The following is an 11,854-nucleotide window of genomic DNA, read 5'->3' on the forward strand; positions in this document are numbered from 1 at the left end:
GTCATTCTTACATTCTTGCAGCCATAGACTACTTTTCAAAATGGGCAGAAGCTGTACCTTTAAAGGAAGTGAAGAAAGAAAACGTAGTGAACTTTATCAAAGTGAATATCATTCATCGGTATGGTGTGCCGCGCTACATCATCACAGATAATGGAAAGCCATTCTTGAACCGGTTGATGGATAAATTGTGTGAAGACTTCGGTTTCAAACAACGCAACTCTTCAATGTACAACGCCCCAGCCAATGGTCTTGCAGAGGCGTTCAACAAAACTCTTTGCAACCCGTTGAAGAAAGTTGTTGGAAGAACCAAGAAAGATTGGCATGAAAGGATAAATGAAGCATTGTGGGCTTATCGGAACGACATACCGGACGCCTACTCAGGCTACACCATACTCACTGTATGGCGTGGAAGCAGTCTTGCCTCTAGAAAGTCAAATTCCATCACCGAGGATGGCCGTACAAGAGGGATTGACTGATGAAGAGAATGCAAAGCTACGTCTCCAAGAGTTAGAAGCACTAGACGAAAAGAGACTCGAAGCGCAACAACGCTTAGAGTGTTATCAAGCTCGCTTTCAATGCTTTTAACAAGAAGGTTCGCCCCAGGTCTTTTCAAGTAGGAGATCTTGTCCTCGCATTACGTAGACCTATCATCACAACACACAAAACCGGAAGCAAGTTTACTTCAAATGGGATGGGCCCTACGTAGTTCAAGAAGTGTACACAAGTGGAGCTTACAAGATCGTAGCCGAGGACGGTTTAAGAGTCGGTCCTATCAACGGAAAGTTCTTGAAACGATACTACGCATGAAATGATACCAAGCTCTGCCCGCATGAGCCTAAATGCGTACGGCATTTAAAAAAAAAAAAAAGGCTCGTTGGATTGAAACCCAAAGGGCGGTCCAAGCAAAAGTTAGAGCACAAAAAAAAAAGAAAAAAGGGGCTCGTTGGATTGAAAACCCAAAGGGCGGTCCAAGCAAAAGTTAGAGCACAAGAAAGTCCGTTGAACTGAAAACCCGAAAGGGCGGTTCAAGCAAAAGTTAGGACACAAAAAAAAAAAAAGTCCCTTGAACTACGTGATGACTTGATCCCTTTTCACCAAGGGTACGTAGGCAGCTTGGATAAATAATTCCAAGTTCAGTCACATCAAAATAAAAACAAAGGGTTTCCTCATCAATCCGAACCATTTGACAAAAAAATGATGAAATAAGAAAGTGCTTTTATTTCATTATGAAAGTTAACTAGTAAATATCAGCACTTTGACAAGTTCAAAGAGAAATATAAATAAAGCAAAGAAAGTTTACAAGAACAAAAGTTTGCTATTCCCAAGACAAGTCCTTGAAGCCGTTACGCAATTTCTCAAAAGAAACTCAGAACGCATCTAAAATCTCAGCATCAAGGGGATAATACAGGAGCTTCTTCAACTGCAATCTTATCCTCTCTCAAACGGGCAACCTCACCATGATGATAAGAAAGCTCTGCATCACTCTTTGAAAGTGATTCGTTTAATTGACGCAGTCTTGACTCCAATTGCTCTTGTTCTCTCTTCAACTCCTCCATACGTGTGTTGGCAGATTTAATAGACTCAAGTATCGAAAATTGATAAACCTCTTCAGCTTGTTGTAGAGCCAATGCAACAGAAAGTAAAGAGTCGACAGCAGCTAAACGATCACTTTGAACCTCGGGAGACAGCTTTTGGGAGTAAACAGAGTGTGCAGAACAATAGTCAACTGCGGTCACCATAAGTGCATCAATCATAGCTCGTAGGGATGAGACGTCCGCCCCTACATTGTCAAGGGTAGTCAACAACTTGCCAATCTCATCTTTGAATGAAGGAAGCCTTTCTAACGAAGCCTTCAAGATTATGTTCCTTATTTGGTTGCCCAGAACGAAAACTACTTTGCGAAGGGTTTTGTCTGCAACACCTAATTTCGGTTCCCCACATGACATTTTAGAGGTTGATGCATGAGTAGCTGGCTTTAACAAATGTTGATGCACAAGTGAACCTACATTGACGAGTAATGGTTAAGCAAGTAGAATCAAAGATTTCTAAATACGGAGCGTGATAAAGATTAGAATCATACCTCTTAGGCTAACACCTGAACCACTTATCGGGCGCAAAGCATCATTTTCCTCTTCGATAGGAAAATGATTAAATGGTACAAGCTCGGACACAGTAGGGACATGATGCACTACTTCTCCCTAATATATATATAATTAATTAATTAATATATATGTATAAAAAAAAAGGAGACTCAAGGTGAAATAAATACATACCTCGTTCATTAGAACTGGTTGTGAAATAGCAGGTACATCACAAAAGAATGTATCATCAAGTGGGTATGCCGTGTCCAGATCGCAATAAAGATGTTCGATACTTGTCTTCTTATGCCTAAAGTTGGCCTCACTGTCTTCATTGCTGCTTACATGCCCTCGCTTCAAACGGCGAATGCGTCGACCAAGGAGAATGAAATTTTCCCGGGAATCTGCTACACTTTCTGTTTTTCCTTTATCATTAAGGACTTGAGTTGAAGGAACATCAACCGGAAGTAGGTGTTGAACTTGAGGCGCAGGAGTAGTAGAACTACCTTCAACTTCTGGATGAACTTGGAGCGCTCTACCACGGGTGAGTTTATCATGAACTGAAACTTCGTGGCCTTGAGACTTAAGAGATCTTGGCTGAGAAAGCGACGACGACTTGCCTACAGTTGAGACTGTCTTTGATTTCGTAGATTCAAAGCGATGCACCTTCGACCACCAAATAACATAGTCGGATGTGACCTCAAACTCCCGGATATTGTCCTTAGTGGGTAGTGTTATTGTAGATGCACTGCCAATCTTCAAGCATGATTTCCAATGTGAGTACATTGATAGCACAATACCATTCCGGACGTCATCTTTAAGTTCTCCTGGCACATGTTGTACATAACAAAATTGTCACCAACCGCGGGCTATAAGGTTGGATGACTCGGTAGTTTTCCTGTCGTAGAGAAACGAATCCCGAATGAAGGCATATCAAATACTCAAAGTCTTCTTTAGAAATATGATCTTCATCAGTTGTTTGCATTATGAAAATATTCTTGCCAGATTTACTCATTTTCACTTTACCACAAGTCCTAATAAAGCTCGAGCCGATTTAATCTTCAAAATTTCACCGAAAGTCTTCCGAGAACCTTGCCATGATAGGAATAGACTTTTCGGAAGATGATGTAAAATGTGTGTCGAAGTATTCGCCCAACCATCCATACACATAATGGAAAGGTAGAATAGTTGTGCAATTTCTGGATCATCTGCACTAGAAATATCGCTCAGCCCCTTGTAAATGCCGCCAATACTGGAACTAGGCCAAATGATACACCGTCGCCATTCATTGACCGGGCAACTTTAAAAATCCTGGTCCGATCAAAGTTACGTCGTCCTTGGGAAATACAAATTTGCATAACCAGCAAGCAAGGAAAACAGCCAAGTATGATCTTTCCATGTCTTCATCTGTTATACCAAAGTCTTCAAAATGCCTTCCTCTTTCTCAGCGTTTCAAATGCTTCCATGATGATACTGCATGATCAAAATCGCCCTTTGGCTTTTGTGACTTGTTTCGTATGGTTTTCCTTGAAGGCTTTTGTACTTGAATGGTCCTCGATACCAGATTTTATCCAAGCAATATTCTCACCCGCATTTCTCCTTAGAATCTCAGAAAATTTTGTGATATGCTAGAAGTAGCGACAAATGTGTGGGATATAAGACGCACCTTTATGGTCCTTCCTGTTAAGACTCTCAGCGGATGGAATAACCTCATCATAAAAGCGACTGTAATAGGGAGACCACCGATTTCATGGAGATCCCAAAGGGAAATGGACATTTCTCCTTGTGACGTATGAAGAGTATTTGTCGCAAGACACCAATACTCGCAAAAGGCTCGGACGACTGGAGCATGTCGATCATAGCTAAATAATGAGGCAAACACCGCATTATATAAACCGGCGCTCTTAAGAACTCTGGGTATTTCTACTTAGCACATCTTCAAGCCATTCCCAAGTAATATTCGGTGAATGTAGATTCACCAATGTCCGGGAGAACAGAACCCCAATTCATCGCTTCCATTATGGATTCGATCGCTAAGAAGGTCGAATGCCCCTAATGAATCGGTCTCAGTATAATGCGAGGATTTTAATTGTAAAATAGTGGAGTGAAGGTCCCTACCAGACTTGGGATTTTAAACTCGCTTGACAAAACACCTCTTGGGACCAAGACGGAATATGAAGAGAGTTGTCCACCTCTGATACCTCCGAAGCTAAGAGCGGCGCACCTATAAGCAATGTGGTACCTTCGTCCCTGTCATCACTTTCATCCTCAAGAATAGTAATGGTGCCTTTCTTGAAACACTTGAAGAAGGCCATCTGTATAAGATGAGCGACATGAAATAATATTCAGTATTAGGCTAGTGATTTCATACTTAAAAAAAAAAAAAAAAAGCTTACTTGTACAAGTTTGAAAAGCCGGGTAAAGGTGGAATGTCTCGAGAAACAATTTTCACCGCCTTCCCCTACGTAAAGCCTAAGCGCTTGAGCGGGTTATCACCAAGTCAGAGAGATGGATCAAACCCAAGAGGTATAGGATGTCTACGTTCTTCACTTGTCCTCCACTTACGTAAAGCCTAAGCGCTTGAGCGGGCTATCACCAAGTCGGAGAGATGGATCAAACCCAAGCGGTATAGGACGTCTACGTTCTTCACTTGTCCTCTACTTACGTAAAGCCTAAGCGCTGAGCGGGTTATCACCAAGTCGGAGAGATGGATCAAACCTGCGGTATAGGACGCCTACGCTCAGGACGCCTACGTTCTTCACTTGTCCTCCACTTACATAAAGCCTAAGCGCTTGAGCGGGTTATCACCAAGTTGGAGAGATAGATCAAACCCAAACGGTATAGGACGTCTACGTTCTTCACTCGTCCCTCCACTTACGTAAAGCCTAAGCGCTTGAGCGGGCTATCACCAAGTCGAGAGATGGATCAAACCCAAGCGGTATAGGACGTCTACGTTCTTCACTTTCTTTCAAAGTACCTATTGTAAAAAATATATATATATATATATGTATAAATAGCATCATATAAAATAAAATATAAAAAATGATTGAAAGAGTAATAGATGTGCAGCAGGGGAAAAAAAAAAAAAAGGGTTATGTCGAAATGTTTGGACCAAAGCAAAAGGAGCAGCCCACTTGTACACTCCGCAGCCCGCCCCGCTGCATGGAGGCCCATGTAACGCCAAGACCTAGCCCATCTCCTCCTCACAGAGCCCGCATCTCCCCTGCCCGCCACTCCACCTCCGGCTCGCAGGCCTGGGCTTGCCCACTTCTCCACCCCTAGCATGAAGGTCCAGCAGATGTTCCCTCCTGGAAGCCAGTGGTCACCACCAAGGCCCATCGTCAGCCGCCCATGCTCCAAATAAGACAGCCTATGTTGCGCTGTGCCCACCACGCCTCAATCTGCAGCCCTGGCCTCTTCTTGCGCACCCCACCTCGCGCACCAAGCCTAACGCCTTTGGTTCCACTCGAGCCCAAAGACCTTCTGCCTCAACTTCAAGCTCAACACACGCAGCCTCGAGCCCGCTTACCTTTCCACCTTCCAATCTTGCTTCGATAACAAAGAACCCAAAAAAAAAAAAAAAAACTGACGCAAGAACATGATGAAACAAAGAATGGCAAGCTTACCAACAAGTTGTTTGATAGACCAATAGATGAGTTCTTGCAGCTGTAGAAAATATCAACGCAGCTTTTCTTTTCAATCAAGGCTGTAGGCATATATATATATATATATATATATATATGAGAATCAAACATGAAAAAAAAAAAGGAAAAAAAAAGGGGGCCATTCTCACCACTTTGACGGCTGAAAATTCAAGGATGCAAACTTCAAAGTTGTAGACCTTCTTGCCGACAAGAGGAGTTTCTCTACTGTTCTATTTGGTTGATCTCAATATTCTTGAACGTGGTGCAATTTAAAGAAGCCAAAGACCGTCAAAGCTCCTGGTGATGCTAGGGTTTCTTGTTCCTAGTTTAGGAAAATATTGGATTTTATATCTTGATTCACAAGATCTTACCAATATTAGATATTATTAAGCATAATAATATCAAAAAAAAAAAAAAGAAAAGCAAACCAACGTGGGAAATAAAAAGCCAACGTTGGAAATAGGGTTCATTGGGTATTATTAAGTTTAATAATATCACCCAAAAAAAAAAAAAAAAAAAAAAAAGCTGCACCTCCTACATGTGACAAAGCACACGTCTACAATGCATCATGAAGTGGGGGCAATTTGTAGACAATGAAATTTTGTGTAATAAATCCCATTGGACAAGAAAATAATTAGGGTTTGGTGAATTAAATTGTGGGCCCCATAATTCGCCCATGTGGCGTGTGACTCATCAAAATCGGATTAACTGTCAAAAAGGTGACACGTGGCGACATCCGACGGAGTGCATCAGACGGTTCAAGATGAAGACAAAATTAAGGGAAAGAATCTTCTGTGATTGACTTTGATTTAAATCAAATATTAATCAGGTCAATCAATTGAAGATAATCGTTAAATTGTTGATTGTGGGAATTGATTTAAATCAAATCAAAATCCCACAAAACAAGGTTTTAAATAAGGAAAGTTATTTAGGTCAAGCATCCTACAAGAGCCTATAAATAGGAGGCCTCAAGACGAAAGAAGGGGCAGAAAAACCTAGCATTGAGAAGAAGCAGAAAACTCCATGCATTCTTCACCTACACTTTGGAAGAGCCACCAAGCACAACAAATACGTGCCGGTTCCTCCACCCTAGAAAATCTCAAACACCAAACAAGCCTTGTGCTACCTGTTTGATCAAGATCAAGTCTCTACGACCCTTGCATCAAACACAAATTTTCTTTATACATTTTGGAAATCGAATCAGAGGATTCAATACAGAGATTGTACCCCTAAATTTCATAAATACAAATATTATTTTGTACACGTGTTCTTGTCTCATTTGTCGCAGGAAATTCGTGTTTACAACAACTTAAGAGATGTTGATTGACATGCAAGGATAAATTCCATTTAAGTTCTCTTGGTTGATCGTTTTCAGTGAATTCATTCTCTATTGAACGCCCATACACTTATCTTAGTGTCTCCACACGAATTATTTGAGACAAGTCTTCCTCTTGATTGAGCAAATATAATGTATGTTGGTCTTTGCTGATTGTCAATGCCCAATTGACTATCCTATGACTAAGAACTTTTTAGGTTGTGAGCTTTACAAAGAAAGGTCTCATGGACTTAACATCTTTATCACTTCATATGTATCATGAACCATGAACTTGTTGGTTAAATAGGTAATATTAAGACTATTACTTAGGGGTGGGCACAGTTGTTGGCTCAATTCCTAACGACTAAAATGAGTTATTAAAAACAACAACTTTAATTCTCGCAAGTGCACGAACCGTTTATAGTATAGCTTATGTAAATACGAGGTCGATCCCACGGAGAATGGTAACTTGGTTCCAAGTTAAATTACTTAGAATGCTAGAAAAACATATAACAAAGAAACTGACTAAGTAGCCAAAGGCAAGGTCGAATTCAACAATGCCTCTTGCTAATTACTCAAGCTCTAGGACAGAATCCTAGCACTACACACGCACTCGAAATGGGGGGTTTTGTTGTTGAAATGAAAAGAAGAAAGTGAAATGAAAGTGCTCAAAAGTAAACACTGGACAGATTGTGAAACAATAATTGAGAGGTGTTAGAACCTGAGAATCCACCACTAGTTTTCCTATCCAAGTTATGAATGCATAGAAATTGACTCAAGCTTCATCAACAATAGATTATCGCATACAAGCCTATGGTATCTAGGTGCAAGATGCATGATTCTCCTAAGGCATGTGATTGTGCATGGTATCTACACAACACTTGATCTCTAATATGCAACCTAAGCATGGTATCTACTTAGAGTAAAGCATACAGGAGTCATTAAGCTCTATGAGAATATGATAATCACACAAGTCCTAGAACATGGTATCTGTCCTAGTCAACCTATGGTTATTAACCCCTTGAATGATTCTTAGGTCATTCATATGTTGCTTGTGAAAGGAAAGTAGAATTGGTGAATCTAAACCCCTTCCCAACTTGTGCTAGATGCATAAAATCCTAATTAGCTACTCCAAGAAAACATACATTAAACACATAATAAACTGGAGATTAACAACTTGATAATGAAAGCAAGGAAATCAATTAACTATAAAATCATCCATAACATTGAATATTCATGACTAGGGCTTCATCTTAAGCCCTAACTAAATGGATTAGTTAAACATAACTATGAATACAAAAAATAAGAAATACATGGATAGGATAAAGAGAGGAGAAGAACTAGATGATGGCAGCAAGGAATTCCAGGACAGCTCCAAGCTCTTTTCTCTCTTTGTGGTGAATATGAATGTGTGTATGAAAGTAATGGATGAAGTGAAAATGTGTATCTGACTCTCCCTTGAATGAGTGTGCAGCTCTCAATTTATAGAGTGCAATTTCTTCCTCCTCCTTGGCTGGTGAAGCACACCTCTCTTAGCTGCTCCCAACTGCTCCAGCTGCCCATACTTGCCAACTGCTCCAGATGCCCATACTTGCCACCTGCTCCAGCTGCCAAATACATGCTTTGGTATGGTTTTTTTTATATAGAAAACTTGACTTTTGTTCATCCTTCTGAGTTCCTGAGCTGATTTGACTTCCATGTGTGGCTGCCCATACTTAGCACATGGCTCCAGGGATGGAGACAGATTAAATGTGATGGCAGCCAACATGATATTTCTGTGAACTTGGTTCAGTCTTTGACGTGCTGAGGGCTCCAGATTTATCTAATTGGGCTGAAATTTGGATATGTTATAATAGACACATATTGGAACAACTTCTATCAAGGATGTCTCCTTATCCGACCTGTGTAAGTTGCTGAAATGAGGACTACAAGATGACCCACGAAACTGGACTGACAAGGAGTGTGGCCCAAATTGGGTTTGTCTTTAAGCTCATATTCCTCTTATCCTAATCAGCTCTTAACAAGCATGGATTGCATCAATTGTGATCTCTTGCTGTCTTAACCTACAAAACACACAAACATAGGTAAGAGACTCAAAATAAAGAGAAGCTAAGTAAAGTCACTAAGTAAAGAAGGCATGCGAATGTATGAAATTATGAACTTATCAAATACCCCCAAACTTAGATTTTGCTAGTCCTCGAGCAAAACAAAGGAAAAATACCATTTAGAAAACAGGAAATAAGCTGCTAGCCTTCCAAACAATATCCTCAAAGAATCACCAACGTATATGGTTCCAAAGAAACACAAAAATCACAATCTAAGTTCCATACATGATTCACGAGAAAGCAAAGCTAACAATGACACCGTTAAGTGTAGTGTGTGAATGCCAAATCAGAACAACACCTAAAACTCAAACAAGTACATGCGCACACACACTTAGAGCAAAATCAAAAATTCCAAACCCCATAAGCTCATTATCCAATCTGCTCTCCACATAATACCATGCAACACCAAAGATCAAAAGGGCTTTACAAGGGTAGTAATGAGGTTTAGGATAGTGGTTGAATGAAAGAGGGGATATGAATATATAACAACATCTTTGAGCACAACTAAAGCATAAGTAAGAGCATGAGAGATTACTGATCTTTTTTAACAAGCAAGGAACACATACATGAGCATATTTTCAACAGAATTTCAGCACCTTCATATCCGTTTATTTGACCTAATTTTGTGGCTCTTTACCCTAGATCACCATGATCTTCTCTTTTATAACACCTTAAGGCCGTGACTACATTGGTCACACTTCATTACCTCTTTTGATTAGTTACCAATACCCCCAAACTTATTTCTTTTCAACACTTGGGTTATGGCACTAATGATTCACTTTTGCTCCAAAAACCTTGCATTCTTTATAACTCTCTTTTGAAGATAGCTTTAATTGCTCATAGAATAAGTAAGAATAAGAAAACAGAGGTTCATTATGGTAGGAATGGTTTACATAAAGAAAGGCTTAATGTAGGCTCAAATCGGTTGACTAGGGATGAATACATGTAGATGGATGGTTAGAAAAGCTCAAACGGTTCAAATATGGCATAAATCACTTCCTAAGCATTGTATGGCAATAAAATGTCCCAAGAGATATTCAAATAAGTTCTAGAGTACAAAACCAAGATCATGAGATAAATAGAATTGCATAACGTCTCCAATTAGCAAGAAATTGGACTAACTTGGCAAAGTGCTCAATAAGTGCAAGGATGGCATGCAAGACAGAGTTAACTCAGAACCACACAAAGTCCTTAAACAATGACTATCAATTTCTGAGAAACCATATTAGTATTAGATCCAAGTCTTATCATAGGTGTTCGGAAGGATATCGAAACAACACACAAAATCTTGCGTTTTTGGCCATTAGACACACTCAAAATTTTAAAATTTGACAATTTGAAACAACATAACTAAATCATTCCCCCCAAACTTAAATGAAACATTCTCCTCAATGTTTAGAGTGTAAGAAAAAGCAGTGCCTCATAAATGAAAGGAAAGAAGATAAGGGAAAGACATAACCAAAGGTTAGAGTTCAGAAAAACTCCCCTTTGAAGCGATTAGGACGCAAGCAGGTTTCCTTGCATGTACTATCTTCTCCTCGTCACCTTGGGTTGCCTCCCAAGAAGCGCTCAGTTTTATATCTTCAGCCGGACGTCCAAACTCTAGTGAGCATCAAGAGAGTGGTGGAGGCTCTTTGAGTGCTTAAGACTCAATATTGGCATCAAAGTAAGGTTTCAACCGATGTCCATTCACCTTGAAGGTGCTGCCATCCTTAATATTTTGAATCTCCACTGCGCCATGATCAAACACATTAGTAATAACAAAAGGGCCAATCCACTGAGAACGAAGCTTACCTGGGAAGAGCTTAAGGCATGAATTGAATAGGAGAACCTTCTGCCCTTTCTCAAATGCCTTCATAAGAATTTTCTGGTCATGATATTGCTTTGTTTTCTCCTTGTAAAGCTTAGCATTCTCATATGTTTCATGTCGCAACTCCTCCAACTTATTGAGTTGAAGCCTCCTCTTCTCACCAGCAGCTTTCATATCAAAATTAAAGGCCTTGATTACCCAATAAGCCCTGTGCTCAAGCTCCACTAGTAAGTGACAAGGTTTACCGAAAACAAGCCTATACGGAGACATACCTATAGGGGTCTTATAAGCAGTCTTATAAGCCCATAGTACACCTTGTGGTGTTCACTGTCTTTTCAAGTATGTGCTTAATCTCCCTACTGCTTATCTCAACCTGCCCGCTAGTTTGAGGATGATAGGGTGTTGCCACCTTATGCGTGATTCCATATTTCTTCAAGAGTGCTGCAAAAGCTTGGTTAACAAAGTGGAAGCCACCATCACTAATAATTGCTCTAGGTGTGCCAAACCTTATAAAAATATTTCCTTTGAGAAAACCAATCACAACCTTAGCATCATTAGTTCTAGTGGCAATGGCTTCCACCCATTTAGAAACATAATCAACAGCAACTAATATATATTCAAATCCATAAGAGGTAGGAAAAAGGCCCATGAAATCAATTCCCAAAACATCAAATATTTCAATGATTAGGATATTGGTGAGAGGCATCTGATTTCTAGCATGTAAATTACCCATCCTTTGGCATCTATCACATGAAGCATAAAAAACATAAGCATCCTTAAAAAGGGTAGGCCAAAAGAAACCTGATTGCAGCACTTTGCTGGCAGTCTTCTTTGCTCCAAAATGGCCTCCGCATGCATGAGAGTGACAAAACTCTATAATGCTCTTAAAATCACCTTCAGGC

Source organism: Prunus mume, linkage group LG1 (assembly GCF_029339155.1).
Source record: "Prunus mume cultivar Tortuosa linkage group LG1, ASM2933915v1, whole genome shotgun sequence".
Taxonomy (NCBI): Eukaryota; Viridiplantae; Streptophyta; class Magnoliopsida; order Rosales; family Rosaceae; genus Prunus; species Prunus mume.